Genomic DNA, 12,452 nt, shown 5'->3' on the forward strand with positions numbered 1-12,452 from the left:
CAGGGGCGGGTCTGCAGGAGCCTTTGCGGTTGCTATGGCAAGATGGGGGGTGGTGCTGGAAGATGATAAAACACAGGCAAATGGACCAGGCTGTGGGCAGCAGGGCGAGGGACAGATTTTCCTGGGACGTCAAACCTTCAGTAAACACAGCCTAGCGCACTCAGTGGGATTTGGGTATGCGCTGCGTGGCGGCAGCGATCTGGAAGAGTGTGTTTTTTAGATTCCCCAGTTCTCATCCCCCTCTCCCAAACGCAGCTCTGGCCCTCTAACAGTGTCCCTGCATGTGTGATACCAAATCAGTAGACTGATACTAATTGGGTGCTTAGCTGGAAGGTCAAGAAAACCTGTCACTGGGAAGGTACTGAATTTTTTGGAACTTTAGTGCTATTTTGTGCAAATAGGCCTGGGTCATCATTCTTGGTTGGAATCCATTCTTATTTTATATTTGTTTACTTTTGACAGGGCTTACAGTACCCAAAATTGTATACAGATATCACAGTCTGTGCTGACAATCTAATTATAAATTTGAAGCAATGAGTCAGGGTAACAAACTAGGGAAGGGATGAGGTGAGGAAGAACAAAGTTTGTGTTAAAATGACTGTGCTTTTACTGGGAAGCATGCATGACCTGGAAGTCAGGTCTCCCACAGGTTTAGAACATTTTCTCTGCTAACAATCAGGAGCAGCGTCAGGGTTTTTGGCCCCCTAGGCAGGTGTCCTTCCGCACTCCTGGTCGTTGGCAGCAATTCTGCGGCAGGGGGGTCCTTCCACGGCTCCCGGTCTTCGGGGCACTTTGGCGGCGGGTCCTGGAGCGAGTGAAGGACCCACGGCCGAATTGCCACCGCGGGTGGCAAAATGCGCCCTCTCAAATCCTAGTGCCCTAGGTGACCTCCTAGGTCACCTAAATGGAAACAGCGGCTCTGCTAACAATATGTAATTTACAAAGTATGATGCAATCTTGGAAGCTTTGTTGGCCTGCTGACTACTAAACCCCTTTGTTTTAGCCCTGGTCCCTTACTAGAAGCTCCTTGATATCATTTACTCATGTGACTCAGCTTTATAACTTCTGACTTAAAGGATTTCAGACCTCCCTCAAATCTCTGTAAGCCATAAACATTCAGAAAAAGATGAATTGGCCATGATGGCCAAATGACGACAGCTTTCTCAGGAGGCTTTGCTTCTTATTATCCATACCTGGGAATGTTTCAAATGTAAGTACCACTACCTCCCTTCAAAGGTATAACTTTTCACACTTGCTATCTGTTCACCTCAAGTGCACAATTCTTGTAGTCTATGGAGAAGTGCCTCTTGCAAAGGACTCAGACAATATACCTAGCACTGCAAAACTTCTTTCATGAGTCCCTTGTATTTCCACCTCTTTCTTTCCTTCCGTGCTCAGGCTTCGTGGAAGACAGGGGATCGGTTTTCGAAAGGCACCGTGACGTCTACCAGGAGGACCTTCTTCTTTTCTGCGTCCGTCATGACGATGTTGGGTTGCAGTTGGCTGTCTGTCCCGAGGATGGCAGAGTCGATGGTGATCTTCCCCAGGGACGGTGGGATGGCTTTCACTAGACAGTTCTGGATGGCGTTGTGGCGGTGCTGCCAGGCTCCGGAGTGCTGCTTGCATCCACACAGGACGTGCGGCAGGGTCTCATTCACGTAGCGCTTCCTGCAGCGCTTGTCCCGGCTGCCGTGGCAGATGGCTCCGTTGAGGGGAACGCAGTTGAGTCAGGCCCTGTGGATTAACCGCCAGTCAGCGACCCTGGTGAAGCTGCCTACGGGCAGGAAGTGGATACTGGCGTTCCACTTGCTGGACACCTCAAACACCTTGCCCTGGTCTGGCTTCTGCTTGAGGTTCTCGGCATAGTGGTAGCGGATGGCATCTTTCAGGGACCTTTCTAGCATGGCTCTGGCGGTCGGGGTGACGATGGTGTGGTCCGGGGTCTTTATGCGTGGCTCCAGTATTCCCAGCTCCCGGCGTTCCTCGCACCACTTCCAGCAGCAGCCGATCCTCTTACCCAGGCAGCTTGAGGCGTTGCGGGTGTGGGACCAGAGAGAGGATAGGTCTCCCCCCTCTCTCCCAAACTCAGCCTCCAGGGAGCCGCTGAGGTAAGTGGCAATGTCCCACTCGGAGGGGGCCCTGGTGATGCGTTTCCTGACCACACCCCTTACGGATTCCTGTGCGATGCGCCTCACTGTTGGGTCCGGGCTCATCAGGAGTCAGAAGGCATGGGTCATCACCGCCACGTCGCACAGGTCACCCATCCGAGGTATGCTGGCATCGCCCTGTCTGTGGGAAATGTAGATGATGTCCATGTACGCCGTCTGGGGAAAGTGGAACCATTTCTTCACCAGCGTCCTGATGGTGCTGTCGGCCTTGTTCAGGGGCACCTTGGCCACGGCCAATCCCCTGAGGACAAAGGAGATACGGGGGATCAGGAAGGTGTTGAGGGCATTGATCTTTTGCTGGGGGCAAGCAGGGAGGAGTCGATTTGGGCCACATCTCGCAGGATCTCTGACTCCTTATTCATTTCATGGGTGGCGAACCCGAGCCCACTTATTCACTGACACTGTAAAAACCCTTGCACCCCAATCTGGGTCTATGCCAGTTATGCAATATGTATGTATCTCTTCATCCTTGCAAATGGTATCTGTAACCCCCCATAACCCAAGCCTGACCCCAGATGTACAGTACTTTCCCTCTCAACCTGTGTATATTTCATTTCAAACATTTACTTTAATAAATTTTTTAAATCTTTTCACTCTCTTTCTCCAACTTTATCTTCTCTCTTTAGTGATCAAATCCTGTTCTGTCTCCACTTGCCATCCGAGAATAGGAACAACATTGACCACAGAATTACACAAACTACCTGCTCTGATGCTTGCTGTGTGACATATGCAGTGCTGTTGTAACCATGTCATTCCCATGATATTAGAGAGAGAAGGTGGGTGAGGTATTATCTCTTGGTGAGAGAGACAAGCTTTTGAGTTTACCCTGAGCTGACCCAAAGAAGAGTTCAAAAGAGTCCATGTAAGATCCAAAGTGTGTCTCTCTCACTAACAGAAGTTGGTCCAATAAAAGATATTACCTCAGCCACCTTGACCTTCTGCATGACAAATTTCAGTTGATAATCACTTAAGCGAAATCATTACAATGTATTCTTGAACTGCAAGAAGTGTCCATATATAGGGGTTACACCAAGTCAACACAATCAGGTTCTGAGGCATTGTGTATATTCAAACTTATACCAATATAATTAAACTAGTTTAGTTAAACTGGTGCAAACCTTGTGTGACCACTTTTATTTTGGTGTAAGAAGTCCTTACTTCAGTTTACCTTTAGTCTGTGTGTAATCGATTCAGCTAAACTAAATTAAGAGTGTCTTGGTTTAGCTAAATGGTTTCAAGTCATACCTTAAGTTAAATTCAGACAACTGTACACACTAACAAGATCTAAATGGATTTTAAAAGGCAGGATCATCAGCATATAAACTCTTGATCAGCCAGAGGAGGCAGGAGGCAAAAAGAAAGAAAGAAGAGAGAGTCAGAGATGGGAACATACAGACCACATATACACTAGGAAAAATGTATTATTATATGTTAGTAATATGATTACTTTGTTAAAATCCTAGTCTAAACAAGTATCAGAGGGGTAGCCATGTTAGTCTGGATCTGTAAAAAGCAACAAAGAGTCCTGTGGCACCTTAAAGACTAACAGATGTCATGACGTCTGACGAAGTGGGTATTCACCCATGAAAGCTTATGCTCCAATACATCTGTTAGTCTTTAAAGTGCCACGGAACTCTTTGTTACTTTTTAGTCCAACAAGGCAGTTGTAATTTTATGTACTAACTATTCAAAGTAAACCCTAGGGAACAAAATATTTTAAATATGTTACTGAGGTACATAGCCCATACTGGTACTAAAAGGGTTAACTGGAGTTAGAGAATTTGATTAAGGTTGCACCTGAAGGCTAGGCCAGGCCCAGATGGTAGCTGAGCATAAGGGGAGGAAGCCCAGATGAGGAGTTAAAGAGGAAGAATGCTGTAGTTTCTGTCTGGTTGTTAAATGTCTAGAGAGAGGTAGATCTATAATAGCCCTAGGGAAGGGCTGTGGGAATGGGCCTGAAGGAAGGCCAGTGTAGGAAGAAATCTATAGTTCCCCTCCTTTTTTTTCCTCCACAGTTATTAAGTAGTGAACCCAAACTGTTGTATCTTTTCTGAATGATACCATTTGCTGCTGTGTTTTGGAGCTCAGATAGCCTCTTTCTCAAGGCTTGTAGAACATTTTGTGTGGCATGTACTACAGGTTCTGTAGCTTCTCTTGATCATCATATCTTGTATGGTACTGGAAAGCACCTGTGTTTTTCAAATACATTGTCATATGATACTGTTAATACTTACATAGCTGGTTCTGTATTGTCTTTCTGTCTCTCAATAGCAGTAGTTTTCAATGAGGTGTGTGTGGGTACACAGAGGTCTTCCAGGGGGTACATCAACTCATCAGATATTTGCCTAGTTTTACAACAGGCTACATAAAAACACTAGCAAAGTCAGTACAAACTAAAAATTTCATACAAACAAAATAAGAAAGTAATCAATTTTTCAGTAATATTGGGCTGAGACACTTTTGTATTTATATGTCTGATTGTGTAAGCAATTAGTTTTTAAGTGAGGGGAAACTTGAGGGTATGCAAGACAAATCAGACTCCTGAAAGGGGTACAGTAGTCTGGAAAGGCTGAGAACCACTGCTCTATAGCATACATCCTCTTAACAAGACCAAACACCTCGTATGGGTGTAGATGGTTGCTTGTCTCCGTGTACCACTGCATTCTCTTATTTTCATCATTTTCCCTTTGTAATACAAGTATGCAGTCTCCCAGTACTGGAATTGTTCCTGCATTGTAATCTTTCACAGATTCTTTAGAACAGGGGTAGACAGCCTGTGACACGCGTGCCAAAGGTGGCACACGAGCTGATTTTCAGTGGCACTCATACTGCCTGGGTCCCAGGCACCAGTCTGGGGGACTCTGCATTTTAATTTAATTTTAAATGAAGCTTCCTAAACATTTTAACAACCTTATTTACTTTATATACAACAATAGTTTAGTTATATATTATAGACTTATAGAAAGAGCCCTTCTAAAAACATTAAAATATATTAATGGTACATGAAACCTTAAATTAGAGTGAATAAATTAAGACTCAGTACACCACTTCTGAAAGGTTGCTGACCCCTGCTTTAAACTAATCAACTTTCAGCTGCCTCTTACATCTCTCTATTTCAGTTTCTGTTATTACATTTACGTGTGCCCCAGTATCTAACTTGTGTGTCACACAAATGCCATTTCTGCATGTCATGGGGTGTTCACCTGATACTAGCATGAAAGGGTTAATGAGGTTGAGAAGGGACCAATTAACCAGGTAGGTAACATATGAGGGGAATTAGGTGGATAAATAACCCTGGATTGATGATGAAGTCTAACTGAAAAGGAATAGATGGGATGTTGCAGATCTTGGCTGGTGATTAGAGAGTCCCTCAGTTGGAACCCATAGTAGAGGATGGGACTGGATTCCCATACCACCCACTGGGGAAGTGGCACAGTTAGAGTAGTGGATTTGAAGACTACCTGGAATAGTTTGTCTTGAAGGTCTTTGATATCCCAGAAAGAGCAGCCACAAAGAGCGGCCTGAGTCACAGATAGAGGGGGAAACTGCCAGGCATGCAGACAAGCAACAGGCAGGGGAGTCAGATCTGGAAGGACCTAATCCCCAGAGCTGCCAGGAAGAGGTGCCTCAGTGGTGACTGACGCTGTTATAGTGCACATTTTAACTGGATAATTTTCGAGTTGTCATTTTCCTCCTTATTGTGCTTATGAACAGCTCTTCCTTTTAATTTGAGGAAGCCATTTTTGCCCTTAATACATGCATTGTCCTGCTTTCTCTGCACATCTTTGCATAATGGTTGGGCTTACTACAGTTTCTGCATATCTGCCTGAATGCTGGATATTTCCTATACGCAAAATAGTTGCCACATTCCCTGTTCCTCTCTATGGCCAATTCAATTTCTATGAACTTTTTCCTTGCTGGCTTAGCTACACTACTCTCAGTCATATGCTCTGTGCCCTTCTCTGGGCTTTTTGTTTTTGTCTGTCCTGCTGCTGGGCATATACATATTGACCTTTCTATGTCTCATCCATCTCCCTTATTAACCATTCCTGGATTCTTACTATTTACACCCCAGTACAATCTAGTCTGAGTCTTTTAATATTCTATATTCAGAGGACTGACTTTAGTTTTAATTACGTGACCCCAAACTCATCTATTGTTTCCCCTTCATTCTGTATTCTTGTCCTGTCTATCTCTCATAAGTAAGATTTTTGGCAGGGGTACACAATGATCCTCTAACATGCTTTTTCCCCCATAAGCTGTACGGAATGCATAGCATACATCTAGGGCAGACCCGCACAACATGCGGCCCTTGGGTCACATGTGGCCCACGTAGGCTCACTGTGCGGCTTGCGAGCAAGTGGCGGGGTGGGGTTGCTGGGTTTGCTCCCTGCCAGTAGGGGCATGCCTCACAGCCCTGCATGCATGCGCCACGCTTCAAGCGCCCTAACGGCCAGAACCACACGTCTCCGTCTCCTATCCCCCCCACACCCCGCCTGGTGTACAGCGGGTGTGTCACTTCCGGGGCCTGCTGAGGCGGGAAGTGCTGGGCACGAGGCAGAGCCAGTAAGTGCCGAGCGAGGGGAGGGGTACGCAGCCTGGGCTTGAGCCGCAGCTCGGGGGCGTGGGAGGACTAGGCCGAGACCCCCCCCAGCCCCTCCCTTTGGTTGGGGTCAGGGCGGCTACTGCGCTGGTTGCTCCCAGGGCAGCCTCCGTAGTGATTGGGGGGTGGGATGGGGATGTGTTGAACTGTCTGTGGGCAGCCAGGAAATCCCTGGGGGAGACGTGTCTGTTATTGCACCTGCCCTTCCCCCACTGCTGCCCCCTTCCTTGGTCCAGGGACCTTCCCCCTCCCTGGCCCCTACCACACTGCCCCTTCCCCCCTGGGCTCCCTATGGCCCCTGTGTTTGTGTGTTGGACAGTCACATCCAATCCCTTCACCCTGCCCCCCTTTCCCCTCCCCTTAGGTTATAGCCCCAGAAAATCCCTTTTCCCCTCCCCTTATTTCATGGGGGGAACGAGGAGCTGAGCAGGCAGGGATGGCGAGGCTTTATACTTTGGGGGTGTTTCCACAGGGCCAAGTGGTACTGGGGCAGGGGATATGTTTCGGGATGGGACAGGGATGTGTTTTGGGGGGGCCAGCTGGGGGATTCAGCCCTCAACTGTTTTCTTTGGAGTAATATAGCCCTTGCTGCTTTACGAGTTGTGCAGGCCTGATCTAGGGCTTCTGTGCCTTAGTCAAGAGAGTAAAGAAACGATGTAACAAGACATCCTATAATTCAGTGTAGCTGCAGCCTGTGACTGTCCTGTCCTTCTCTCTGTTCCAGCAGGAAGGAAGTCTGTTGTGGTAAACCAAAGACTGCATCTAGAGTGTACAGGATGGATGGTATCTCTACACTTCCTGGAGGATTTACTATTCTTTTGTGCCTTCACTTTGACCCATCAATTGGGAGTGGTGGGGTTGATCTTTGTCACCAAGCATTCCTATCAAGTGCATTTTCAAAGCTGACATCAACCACCTCCATGTCCTTAAGCATCTTGAACCATTTTTTCATTTTTCTAGGAGTTCCTTGTGGTCTTTATCCTGTGAGGACTAGCTCTTAGGTTGTATGCTATATAAAAAGTTTCTCTTTTTGCAGTTCCCGGCCTCATTCACTACACCACCTTCTATCTTCTGCAACAGATGAGGCAAGGAACCTACAGACAGTAGCTGACTTCACACAAGCCAGATTGACTTTCTCAGACTCATCCATCTTGTGCATTAAATGAGGCAGGGACTCCTGTGGGAAAATGTAGTGTAATTTATCATTCAAATGAGAACTCATGGAAAATGGAATTAATCACTTAATCCTTACTACATAAAGTCTGTAGTTGCTCCAGCTGACACATTCACTGCTGAGTGCTTAAGGCAGATAGATGAGGCAAGGCTTATCTATATATTTGCATAGCAAATATGCAGTCCTACGGCAGGACAAACTTCCATTGAGTTCAGTGGAAGTTTTGCCTGTGAAAGGAAATAAGGATCATACCTCAGCTATTTAAAAAATGTATTACTTTATCTTGGCTCTGGCACTGTTTTCCCTCTGAGCTCTTGTACAAGTATCTGTCTCTGCCTCCTCTCCCTGCTACCCCCCAAGTCTGTAAAATGGAGAGCAACTACCTGGTGCATAGTGTGACCCATGCTGCCTGGGGCAGCCTTCACTGGAAATGCCAAGGTCAGGGCAGGCTGAAAAAGGGAGCGCAGATAGTCTCCAGTCTCGGGAGTAACACCAAAGTTAAATTCCCCAACCAGTCACAAACTGTGCTTCTGATCCCCCACACTGGTTATCAAGAAGCAAGAAAAAGCAATCACGCAGCCCCTTATAGCATTCCAGGTCTCTCACTCCCCATCAGCACCTAGGACCAGTAAAATGAGAAATTACTTAAAATAACTCTGCTCACATATGCAAATAGTTCTTCTGACCCGAAAAGGTCGGCTCCATTACCAGGTCAGTTTAGGTTTGGCTCTTACCCAAAGTACCACGCTGCCAGCCAATCCTTTAGTGTCTAAAACTAAAAATTTATAAAGAAAAAACAAGGAGAGATGTTAAGTCGTAAAACAGTCACATACATACAAAGACTTCAAAGTCCATATATTAGGTTCCTAGCAGTATTGGTGAGTTTGCTGGCTTGAAAGTCCCTCTGGAACACATCCACAGCTTGGATGGGTCATTCAGTCCTTTGTTCAGAGTTTCAGTTTGTAGCAAAGTTCCTCCAGAGGTGAGAAGCAGGATTGAAGACAAAATAGAGATGATGCAGCTGCCTTTTATATTCTTTTGCCATGCAGCTTGTGCTTCCTTTGTTTCAAACACAAACTGCCTGGCACATGGCTTGGAAGCCTTTTCTGTCCATAGGCATGTCCCTGTATGCCTTGCTGAGTCATAAGGTGTATCCTCTGCCTTCTCTCAGTGGGTCAGTTGTATAGTTGATTGTCCTTGAGGAGTGATCAAGCAGGCTAGGCAGTGCTGCTGCCAAACTGTCTGGAGGTGTCACTCAGATGCATAGCACAGCACAGATTTGAAATATAGACATACATACCTATAACTCATAATACAAAGGTGATACAAACACAAATGGATTATCATATCTAACAAATAGCTTACAAGGCATATCTGGCACAACTCATTGTAATTTTACAGTATTGATAATCCTAATATCCTCAAGTATCCCCCAGATTCCATACAGCATCACATGCTGTAAACATTTATTGATTAATCTAAGAGTTTCAAGGTTGCAAAGATCTGTGGAAATACTTATTACAATTCTCATCTAATTTTATAACTATGCATTCTTCTACTTGGGTAGATGGTTGGAGCATCTAATTCTTGTTACTACTATTATCCTGAATGTTTTTTAGTTTGCTTTTCTTATGTTTGTTTGCATAATACTATAAAATGGACAAACAATATAAAGAAACTGAAATAACATCTGCTGTTCTAGTTATGAGACTACTCAAGGGGGAACATGAGAGAGGTCTAGAAAATCATGAAGAAAGTACAAAAAGTGAATAGGGAAGCATTATTTACTCCTTCACATAACATGAGAACCAGGGGTCACCTAATGAAAGCAGCAGGTTTAAAGAAACATAGAATATCAGGGTTGGAAGGGACCTCAGGAGGTCATCTAGTCCATCCCCGTGCTCAAGGCAGGACCAATCCCCAACTATATTTTTTTTGCCCCAGATCTCTAAATGGCCCCCTCAAGGATTGATCTCACAACCCTGGTTTAGCAGGCCAATGCTCAAACCACTGAGCTCCCACCCGTCAACCTGTGGAAGTCGTTGCCAGGGATGTTGTGAATACCAAAGTATAACTGTGCTTTTTAAAAATTTTTATTTTTTTTTAAGTTCCTGGTGGATAGGTAGGTCAATCAATGCTTATTAGCCAAGATGGTCAGGGACTGAACCCCATGCGTGCTCTGTGTGTCCCTAAACCTCTGACTACCAGAAGCTGGCACTGGATGACACTCAGTTGCCCTGATTTGTTCATTCCTTCTGAAACATCTGGCACTAATCATTGTCAAAAGACAGGATACAGGGATAGATGGACACTGGTCTGACTCGGAATAACCATTCTTAGGTTTTTATATGCAGACCTCCTTGATGACCACCCTTACAAAAATATATACTGATGATTGTATCTATTCTAGCCTTGTAATGTAAATGACTGTCAGTAAGTCAGTTTATACTACTGGAACAGTACTAAATCAAGCTTTAAACTGAACAGTTGACTTCCTGGAGCTGCTGATAGCACACACAAAACATAATGTTGGGTCTATGGAACTTCCAAATAGAATCAGTTTCAGAAAAAAGATGCTCAGGTTGATGAAAGCACTGGACCTACTTTTGCACAGTGGTGAGCATCTATCTAAAAGTCAGTGGAAGTTGAGGCTGCTCAGCATCTCTCAGGAGGTGCTAAGCACCTCACAAGATCAAGCCCAAAGAAGAGAATTGATTCCCAAACAAATTAGATGAGGTAGTGAGTTAGCTGAGTATTTGTTCAATTGATAATATCGCAAATACTGCTTTTTGTCCAAGCTATCTAACACCAATAGGAATAGTATTTCTTGACACATGAGATTCATGTGAGATTGCTCCCTAAAGATGAACTGGGGTGGGGAGGGTATGGTATGAAATTATCCTGGATGACCTGTAAGATTCAACAGTCCAAAGGTATTGAAGTCCATGTACCCTTGTAAAAGGAAAAATGGGTACCAAAAGAGGGAAGGGTACAGATTCACACAGCCTAGTGTAGTACATTTTTGATCAAAGCATCAAATTTGTTGCCTCTGAGAATGAGCTGGTTGAGTAGAGGCTGTCTTTCTTTTAGAATCTCACTTTCTAAAACTGATTTTGTTGCTTCTGATAATGGTAAGACCAACTGTATGGTTGAGATCTCTGCCTTGAAGAGAACTGTGCCTTATATTGCTTTCTCTTCAAACTTGAGGTGGAGAGGCCTAATGATCAGAGTGTAGTCCTAGAATCCTTCACAGAATGCATTGTTTCATCTGGGTTCCCCCCTCCACCCACAGACTGAATAGATCCCTTTCCTCAAAGGATAAGACTTACACTACATTTTTAACTTCCTTAGGTAGACCAGGTGCAGATAACCATGAGACCTTTATCATGGAAATTCCCATGGCCATTCTGTGTCCACAGAAGTTTTTGCAAAAAAAAAAAAAAAAATTGACCTGAGCAAATCAATTTAAATTCATCCTTCAGATCTGGAGGTAACTTGTTCGAAAAGTCTGCAACTTTGTTCCATTGGCTATGCGAGCCAAATGTAATTATACACAAGTAGTTTGCAATCCTGACCTGAAGAGATGCCACTGAATAAACCTTATGGCCAAACAGATCCAATATCCTTGGCTCATTTTACCTTGTGGGGTGATAAATATAAGCCTGCTTAGACCTTTCATGCACTGCAGTGACCACTAGAAGCCTGGGAAACAGGCAGGGAGAACTGGAAGTCCTGCACAGTCAAGGAATTATGATGCAATTGGAATAACAGAGATTTGGTGGGATAACTCACATGACTGGAGTACTGTCATGGATGGATCTAAACTGTTCAGGAAGGACAGGCAGGGCAGAAAAGATGAGGGAGTTGGACTGTATGTAAGAGAGCAGTATGACTGCTCAGAGCTCTGGTTTGAAACTGCAGAAAAACCTAAGAGTCTCTGGATTAAGATTAGAAGTATGAGCAACAAGGGTGATGTCATGGTGGGAGTCTGCTATAGACCACCTGACCAGGGAAATAAGGTGGACGAGGCTTTCTTCTGGCAACTAACAGAAGTTACTAGATCACAGGCCCTGGTTCTCATGGGAGACATCAATCACTCTGATATCTGCTGGGAGAGCAATACAGCAGTGCACAGAAAATCCAGGAAGTTTTTGGAAAATGTAGGGGGACAACTTCCTGGTGCAAGTGCTGGAAGAACCAACTAGGGGCAGAGCTCTTCTTGACCTGCTGCTCACAAACAGAGAAGCAAAAGTGAATGGGAACCTGGGAGGCAGTGACCATGAAATGGTCAAGTTCAGGATCCTGACACAAGGAAGAAAAGAGAGCAGCAAAATACAGACCCTGGACTTCAGAAAAGGAGACTGACTCCCTCAGGGAACTGATGAGCAGGATCCCCTGGATGAATAACACGAGGGGGAAAAGAGTTCAGGAGAGCTAGCTGTATTTTAAAGAATCCTTATTGAGGTTGCAAGAACAAACCATTCCAATGTGTAGAAAGAATAGTAAA

The sequence above is a fragment of the Gopherus flavomarginatus genome, chromosome 3, assembly GCF_025201925.1.
Source record: "Gopherus flavomarginatus isolate rGopFla2 chromosome 3, rGopFla2.mat.asm, whole genome shotgun sequence".
Classification (NCBI taxonomy): Eukaryota; Metazoa; Chordata; order Testudines; family Testudinidae; genus Gopherus; species Gopherus flavomarginatus.